We start from the raw sequence: 9,800 nt of genomic DNA on the forward strand, positions 1-9,800 counted from the left end.
ATGCCTTCAGAGTGAATCCACTATTTTCATAGTCATGAAAATAAAGAAAACTCTTTGAATGAGAAGGTGTGTCCAAACATTTGGTCCGTACTGTATGATGTGTGTGTGTATATATATATATATATATATATATATACACACATACACACACACACCTATTCTATGTGTATATATCTATTCTAACCTGTCACTACTCTGATTATACTGTACGCGGCAGATCATTTGCTGGCTTTTAATCTATGTATGTATATATACACCGCATTTTCCGGCGTATAAGACGACCAGGCGTATAGGACGACCCCCCAACTTTTCCAGTTAAAATAGTAAATGTTCTTAAAAGTCAGGGGCTCTACTTATACGATTGTGCCATCTTATATGCCGGGTGCGGAGCAATCTTCATATGGCGGGGGAGTGGTCCCGATGAAGAAGGGAGGGTGTAAGTGGAGTTATCATCCCCCTTTTACCTCATTGGTTGCAGCGGGTCTCTGTGCTGTGGGGAACGGCGGCTCCTCCATCTGCAGTGTGGCGGCTCTGTGCTGGGTGTCGGCGGCGGCTCCTCTTTGTCCAGCGTGAGGGCGCTGTGCTGGGGGGCGGCTGCGGCGGCTCTCTGTCCAGCATCGGGGCTCCGGCATTTCCCCATAGCCCGGAGACCCAGGCAGAAAATGGCCGCCGGAGCCCGCGCGAGCTCAGATTCAGATCTCGTCTCCCGAGACGAGATCTGAATTTGAGCTCGCACGGGCTCCGGCGGCCATTTTCCCGGAGGCCACCCCATCGCAGCAATGGTGCTGCCTGGGCCTCCGGGCTATGGGGAAATGCCGGAGGAGCCCCAACGCTGGACAGAGAGCCGCCGCAGCTGCCCCCCAGCACAGCGCCCCCACGCTGGACAAACAGGAGCTGCCGATGATGACCCCCAGCACAGGGCCCTACACCCTCCCTTATTCATTGGGAACACTCCCCCGCCATATGCACTCGGCGTATAAGACGACCCCCCAACTTTTAAGCAGATTTTCAGGGGTTAAAAAGTCGTCTTATACGCCGGAAAATACGGTGCATATCAATATATATATATATATATATATATATATATATAGTGTGTGTGTGTGTGTGTTTTGAAGAATATTGCGTTTGAAAACGATGTGTAAAGGACAGAGAATTGCTGTATGTAAATGCTCATGTTAAAATCGCATTGCAGTTAGATATCAATCGCACTGCATTCTGAAGTAAATTGGATGCTAGGGGTGAAAAATCAGATTGTACTGGCAGGAAAAAAAAAAAAACACATGACATTTGCATTACATTCCTCCGACTCTCCTGCATCAAAATCGGACTGATTTTAAAATCATTAGTGTGTCTCAGCCTAAGGCTACGGCCACACTATCAGTATTCAGTCAATATTTCACATCATTATTTGTAAGCCAAAACCTTGAGTGGGTCAAACATGCAGATTTGGTGCACTTGTTTCTATTATACCTTGTCCTCTGATTGTTCCTCACCTGGTTTTGGCTTACAAATGCTGAGAAAAAAATACTGATAGTGTGGCCATAGCCTTACTCTGGACTCGGTCTGGTCTCTGTTCAGCGTTGTCCTTTTCAGAAGTGAACAAAATTGTGGCGGACGGCACTTTTAAGCAATCCTAAAAAGACGGAAACTGCCAGATCACAGGTCATACGGCGTCCACAGTGCTTCCATCAGCCTCATTATAGTGAATCTTCCGCCGGGGGTTCTGTCTGAATCATGTATTTCAGAGATTTACACGGAAACCTCGGTGTAAGCGCTAAGTGCAGAGCACAGGATACATGTGTGCCGATCCTTACTGCGATCTTTGTGAGGCAGAATGAAAAACTCAGAGTGAAGAATTGGTTTTATTTTTTTTACACCATTCCTCGTGCGGTATAAGCGAATAGTCAACTTTATTCTTCGGGTCAGTGCGATTACAGTGATACCAGATTTATATCAGGTTTTTATGTTTGGCTGCTGTCACACACTAAAAGACGCTTTATATTGCGAAAACTAGTTTTTGCATCACCATATTTTGATAGCTATAATATTTGTATATTTCAGCAGAGTCAAGTGAGGGCCTGTTTGTACGATTAAAGCGAAACCTTATTTATATTTTTTATGTTTTGACGCTTTACACAATAAAAACTTTTATAGAAAAAATTATTATTTTTGCATCACTTGATTCTAAGAACTATAACTTATTTTTCTGCTGATGGAGCTTTATTTTTTATGTTGCTCACTGAAGGGGTTAACTAGTGGGGCAGTTTTATATAGCGGGTCGTTACGGACGCGGCAATACCAAATATGTGTACTTTTTACATGAATAAATTTATTGGTAAAATATGTATTTTTTTTTCTTTATTTAGGGATTTTTAAAAAAATATTTTTACACATTCTAATATTTTTTTTTTAAACTTTTTTACATTGTCCCAGTATGGGACATTACTATATTACATCAGATCGCTGATCTGACACTCTGCACTGCAGAGTATCAGATCACGATTTGACAGGCAGGGAAGGAGGCGTGCCAGCACCTTCTCTCAGCAGGTGCTCACAAGCCACCTTCCCTGCAGGACCCCGTGGCCATCTTGGTGCCCTTTGTGATGGACGCGCGCAGGGAGGCTTCACCCTGCATGATGCCCCTCTATGTCGCTGTCACTACTGACAGCGGCATCAGAGGGGTTAAATCGTTGGCATTGCTGCAGGGTGTCAGCTGTCACATACAGCCAACACCCACACGCGATCGCCTCTGCACTGTACATATACTTCTCTTTGCGGGAACACACCTCCAGCAGAGCAGTATATGTACAGCACATGTCGGGTAGCGGTTAATCCTCACCCATGATTCTCCTTCTTCCCACCATGTTGAGCCCCATGAGACCAGTGATCCCACATTAGGACACACCAAGGAGCTCTTTACATCATCATTTCTCGATTGTGGACTCTCCATGTTCCAAGAGGGATAGGAGGAAATGAGGTTTAATGAAGCACAAAACTTAGACCAGCCATGGTCACAACAAGATGACAGTGTGGAATGGCAAATTTTGTCTAAGGAGGTTTATGATGATGACACTGAACGCTGAATTTCAGGAAAGCAAAGTTTGATCAGCTTAGAGAGGACCTTCGCCGAATTGATTAAATAGGAGCACAGAAAATAAATGGGAAATATTTAAATCAGTTTTACACACCCACTGCAAGCTAGCCATACCGTACAGAAATAAAAGGGCTAGGAACAGGAGAACACCAATGTGGCTAAATAAGGATGTAAAAAGGGCAATAAATAGCAAGAACAAGGCATTTAAGAAGCTAAAACAAGAAGGCAATGAAGAAGCATTAAAAAGTTATAGAGAAAAAAATAAAACGTGTAAAAAACAAATACATTTAGCAAAAGTGGAAACTGAGAGACTCATTGCTAAGGAAAGTAAAACAAACCCCAAACTATTCTTTAATTATATAAACATTAAAAGGATTAAAATTGATGGTGTCGGCCCTTTAAAGAACAATGAGGGTGAAATCATAGAGAGCGATGTGGGAAAAGCAAATGTTTTAAATACTTTTTTCTCAACAGTGTTCACACAGGAAAAGGATTTGCCAGGGGAAATGCAAAGTGATAATGTAAACTCCCCATTAAGTATTACCTGCCTAACCCAGGAAGAATTGCAGAACCGCCTTAGAAAGATTAAAATTGACAAATCACCAGGCCCTGATGGCATTCACCCTTGGGTATTAAGGGAGTTAAGTAATGTGATAGATAGGCCTCTATTCGTTATATTTAAAGACTCTATAGAAACCGGGTCTGTTCCTTTTGATTGGCGGCAAGCAAATGTGGTACCAATATTCAAAAAGGGGTGTAAAAGGGAACCTGGAAACTATAGGCCGGTAAGCTTAACATCTGTTGTGGGTAAAATTTTTGAAGGGTTTCTAAGGGATACCATTATGGAATATCTCAATGTTAGTAAATGTTTAACTCCATATCAACATGGATTTATGAAGGATCGCTCCTGTCAAACTAACCTGATCAGCTTCTAATAATAATAATAATCTTTATTTATATAGCGCCAACATATTCCGCAGCGCTTTACAGTTGAACAGTTTCAAACACAACAGTCATAAGTAACAACGTTAACAATACAATAATTAAAGCGAAATAAGACGACCCTGCTTGTGGAGCTTACAATCTACAATGAGGTGGGGGAGATACAAAGCATAGGTTTGTATTTACAATGATGTATTTACAATGACGGTCCAGCCATCTTCAGGGGGTGGGGGTTAGATGGAGATAGTGAATGGGCTACACACACACACAAACATAACATGACTTTGATTACTGAATGTGATAGGCCGCTCTGAACAAATGTGTTTTGAGCGAGCGCCTAAAACTATGCAAATTGTGGATGATCCTAATATCTTGGGGTAGAGCATTCCAGAGGATTGGCGCAGCACGGGAGAAGTCTTGGAGTCGGGAGTGGGAGGTACGGATTAGGGCAGAGGTTAGTCGAAAGTCATTTGCAGAGCGCAGCGGTCGGTTAGGCCAATAGACAGAAATGAGGGAGGAGATGTAAGGGGGTGCCGCACTGTGGAGAGCTTTGTGGGTGAGAACAAGTACTTTGAATTGTACCCTGTAATGAATTGGCAGCCAGTGTAACGACTGGCGAAGAGCGGACGCGTCTGAGTAACAATTAGCCAGATGGACAACCCTGGCTGCTGCATTAAGGATAGACTGGAGAGGGGAGAGTCGAGTGAGAGGGAGGCCAATTAATAGAGCATTACAGTAGTCCAGGCGGGAGTGGATCAGGGCGACAGTGAGAGTTTTTGTTGTTTCCATGGTGAGAAAAGGGCGGATTCTAGAGATGTTCTTTAGGTGTAAGCGGCATGAGCGGGCAAGAGATTGTATATGGGAGGTGAAGGAGAGATCGGAGTCGAACATAACACCCAGACAGCGTGCCTGCTGTCAGGGTGTTATTATGGTGCCACCCACAGAGAGGGAAATGTCAGATTTAGGGAGGTTAGTAGATGGTGGGAGCAGAAGAAGTTCAGTTTTGGAGAGGTTGAGTTTCAGATAGAGAGCAGACATGATGTTGGAGACTGCAGACAGACAGTCAGTGGCGTTCTGTAGTACAGCGGAGGTAAGGTCAGGGGATGATGTGTACAGTTGTGTGTCATCAGCATAAAGATGGTACTGAAAGCCAAATCTGCTGATGGTCTGTCCAATTGGGGCCGTATAGAGAGAGAAGAGAAGGGGGCCAAGGACTGAGCCCTGAGGTACCCCAACAGTGAGAGGAAGAGGAGATGAAGTGGAGCCAGAAAACAGAACACTGAAGGAGCGGTCGGAAAGATAGGAGGAGAACCAGGAAAGAGCAGTGTCCTTAATGCCTAGTGACTGGAGCCTAGAGAGTAGAGAGTAGGAGAGGATGGTCAACAGTGTCGAAAGCTGCAGAAAGGTCGAGAAGAATGAGCAGACAGTGGTCACCATTACGTTTTGCTGTCAGAAGGTCATTGGTCACTTTGATGAGTGTAGTTTCTGTCGAATGTAGGGGGCGGAAACCGGACTGTGAAGGGTCTAGGAGGGAGTGAGTGGAGAGGTAACGGGTAAGGCGTGAGTATATCAGGCGCTCCAAGAGTTTAGAGATGAAGGGGAGATTGGAGACTGGTCTGTAGTTGTTTGTGCAGGATGGGTCGAGGGTGGGTTTCTTTAGTAATGGAGTAATGATAGAGTGTTTGAAGGAGGAGGGGAAAATGCCAGAGGAGAGGGAGAGATTAAAGATTGTAGTTAGGTGAGTTGTGACGACTGGGGAGAGACTGGAGGAGATGTGAGGGAATGGGGTCGGTTGTGCATGTAGTCGGACGAGAAGAGGAGAGGAGCCTGGAGACGACTTCTTCTGTGATGGGATCGAATGTGGAGAGTGAGCCAGGGGAAATGCAGGGAGGGATGGGAGTCACTGAATTTGGTGATTGGGAACGGATTTCCTGACGGATATTGTCTATTTTCTCTATAAAGTGGGAGGCAAGGTCATCAGCGCAAATGTCTGTGATAGGGGCTTGTGCTTTTGGCCTGAGGAGGGAGTGAAAGGTGTCAAAAAGTTTCTTGGGGTTGTTGGATAGTGAGGAGATCAGGGTGGTGAAGTAGGTCTGTTTGGCGAGGTGAAGGGCAGAGTTATATGTCCTTAACATAAATTTGAAGTGTATGAAGTCTTCTGGTGTGCGTGTTTTCCTCCATAAGCGTTCAGCACACCTAGAGCATCGCTGGAGAAATCGGGTTTGCGATGTGAGCCAGGGCTGTTTCACTCTGTGTTTGGAGGTTCTGAGGGTGAGGGGAGCTACTTGGTCAAGGGTGCTTCTAAGAGTGTCATTGAAGTGATGTACAGCCAGATCAGGACAGGACAAAGAAGAGATTGGGGACAGTGATGAGTGTAGGGAGTCTGAAAGTGTATGAGGGTTAATGGCTTGTAGATTTCTGACTGAATGGTAGGTAGGAGGGTGCTGGGGTGAGCGAGGATTTGTGAGTGTAAAGGAGAGAATGTTGTGGTCAGAGAGGGGAAGCGGTGAGTTATCTAGGTAGGAGATTGAGCAGAGCCGGGCGAAAACCAGGTCCAGGGTGTTACCGTCTTTGTGTGTTTCAGAGGTTGAGAGCTGAGAGAGGCCTAGAGAAGTGGCTAGTGATAGAAGCTGGGATGCAGATGTGGAAGTGGGGCTGTTAATGGGGATGTTGAAGTCTCCCAGGATAAGGTTTGGTAGTTCTGAGGACATGAAGTGCGGCAGCCAGGCAGAGAAATGGTCCAGGAAGTGGGTGGGTGAGCCTGGGGGCCGGTATATGACCGCTACTCTGAGGGAGAGGGGACGAAAGAGCCTGATGGTGTGGACTTCAAAAGAAGGGAATGAGAGTGATGGAACTGGGGGGATGACCTGGAAAGTGCATTGTGGGGACAGGAGTATGCCGACTCCACCACCAGGTCTGTTTGTCGGTCTCGGGGAATGGGAGAATTGTAAGCCACCATGGGAAATGGCAGCAGGAGAGACAGTGTCAGAATCCTGAATCCAGGTTTCCGTGAGGGCCAACAGATTCAGAAAGTTTTTCAGAAAGTAATTGTGTAGGAAAGGAAGCTTGTTGCATACAGACCGTGGATTCCAAAGGGCACAATTGAAAGAAGGAGATGAAGGAGTGCAAATAATATTAGTAAGATTATTAAGGTTTCGATGTGAGGTAGGGTAGGGGTTGAGGTTGGGGGATGGTGGACCGGGGTTGGGGGAGATGTCCCCTGAAATCAGTAGGAGCAGGAAGATAAAGAGCAAGTAGTTTTTGGAATTGTATGAAGATTTTTTGTGCAGTGTGTTTGGGCAAGATGGGCTGAGGTTTTTTAAGAAGGTGAGAAGTGCATGGGAGCTGTACATGGGAGAAGGAAAGAGAGAGGAGCTGATGTATATGAGTTGTGATGGAGGGGGGATTGGTTGGTGAAAGTGGATTGCAAGAGAACATAGGAGGATAGGAATAAAGCACATGGTTAAAAGGGACAGCAGAGTGAGGGTTACGTGACTCCTGCCCTGACTAACTGCCATGTAATAACTGCTGTATCCCGACGCTTATCTTCGTGAAGCTTTGCTTCTGTGATGCGTGCACCCCTAAGAATGGTTCACATTTATAGTCCAGACTGCTGGGTCAGAAGAGATGGATTGTGGGAACTGGTTGAGGATAATTTGGCAGCTGGGCTCAGCACACCAGGGTTGTTGTTTTTTTTTTGGGATGATCAAAGACATTCAGCCAGGCAACATCTATTTTAACACCTCCACCAGATAAGATCTACACTGATCCCAGTCATGGAAATGCAACAGTGAGTTTTAAGTACAATGCACCAAATGATTTATAACAATGAATTAGCAGACACATTAAAATATGTTTCTAGATGCTAAAGCAGCAGATGACAGCAGACAGCAAGCAGAGGGAATTTTTACCATTAGAGTCTATTGCAGCAGATGAGACAGCAATCAGAGGTGGGAAGTTGTACCATTTGAATATGTTGTAGAAGACAGCAAGCAGAGGGAATTTTTACCATTAGAGTCTATTGCAGCAGATGAGACAGCAATCAGAGGTGGGAAGTTGTACCATTTGAATATGTTGTAGAAGACAGCAAGCAGAGGGAATTTTTACCATTAGAGTCTATTGCAGCAGATGAGACAGCAATCAGAGGTGGGAAGTTGTACCATTTGAATATGTTGTAGAAGACAGCAAGCAGAGGGAATTTTTACCTGTATGAAGAGAGAAGATGGATTTTAGTTCTGTGCCATGTAATAACTGCTGTATCCCGACGCTTATCTTCGTGACGCTTTGCTTCTGTGAGGATATAAGCTCTCAAATGGACCAAGGAGAATCATTGGATGTCATTTATCTCGACTTCTCTAAAGCATTTGACACTGTCCCACATAAAAGATTGTTAAGTAAGATGAGAAAGATTGGGTTAGGGGAAAATGTGTGTAGATGGGTAGGCAGCTGGCTTAGTGATAGAAAACAAAGAGTGGTTATTAATGGGGCATACTCAGATTGGGCCAGGGTTACTAGTGGGGTACCACAGGGTTCTGTATTGGGCCCCCTACTATTTAATATATTTATTAATGACCTAGTGGATGGCTTACACAGTAAAATATCAGTATTTGCAGATGATACAAAACTATGTAAGGTAGTTAACACAAAGGAGGACAGTTTGCAACTACAGACAGATTTGAGTAAATTGGAGAATTGGGCTGAAAAATGGCAAATGAGGTTTAACACAGATAAGTGTAAGGTTATGCACATGGGAAGGAGAAACAGATGCTACAATTACTTAATAAATGGGAAACTGCTGGGGAAATCAGACATGGAAAGAGACATAGGCATCTTAGTCAATAAGAAGCTAAATTGGAGTGCGCAGTGTCAGGCAGCTGCCACCAAAGCAAATAGGATCATGGGATGCATTAGAAGAGGTCTGGGGACACGAGATGAAAACATAATTCTCTCTCTGTACAAATCACTCGTCAGACCACACTTGGAGTATTGTGTGCAATTTTGGACGCTGGTGCTCAAGAAAGACATTACTGAACTTGAAAGGGTTCAAAAGCGAGCTTCTAAAATGATAAATGGAGCTGGTTCACTACAATACCCAGAAAGGTTATCAAAATTAGGTCTATTTACTCTAGAAAAGAGAAGACTTAGGGGAGACCTAATATATATGTACAAGTATATCAGAGGGCAATACAGAGATCTCTCCAATTAACTGTTTGTACCAAGGACTGTGACAAGAACAAGGGGGCATTCTCTTCGTTTGGAGGAAAGACAATTTCTGCACCAGCATAGAAGAGGGTTCTTCATGGTAAGAGCAGTGAGGCTCTGGAATTCTCTTCCTGAGGAAGTGGTGATGGCCAACTCACTGAATGAATTTAAGAAAGGAATGGATGCTTTTCTTGTGAGTAACAGTATAGAAGGTTACGAATAACAAAATATTATATAGGTAGATGATTGACCCAGCTTAGGGGGAAGGAATTTTTTCCCTATGGAGAAAATTGGCTTCTACTCTGTGGGTTTTTTGCCTTCCCCAGGATCAACAATGCAGAACAGCTGCACTAAAAATAGGCTGAACTAGATGGACATAAGGTCTTGCTTCAGCCTTCAAAACTATGTTACTATGTAACACAGTTGCCGAAAAGTCAGGTTGTTGTTAATTTACCAAGTCAGGAGGACCAGGGTACAGCGGTGAAAGACGACGTCACTGACCAATCTGGGAAGCTGGCATGCAGCGCAAGGCCAGCAGTGCTGAGGGGGTGGGATCGACGAC

The sequence above is a fragment of the Dendrobates tinctorius genome, unplaced genomic scaffold (assembly GCF_039654945.1).
Source record: "Dendrobates tinctorius isolate UK_male_01 unplaced genomic scaffold, ASM3965494v1 ptg000107l, whole genome shotgun sequence".
NCBI classification, from domain to species: domain Eukaryota; kingdom Metazoa; phylum Chordata; class Amphibia; order Anura; family Dendrobatidae; genus Dendrobates; species Dendrobates tinctorius.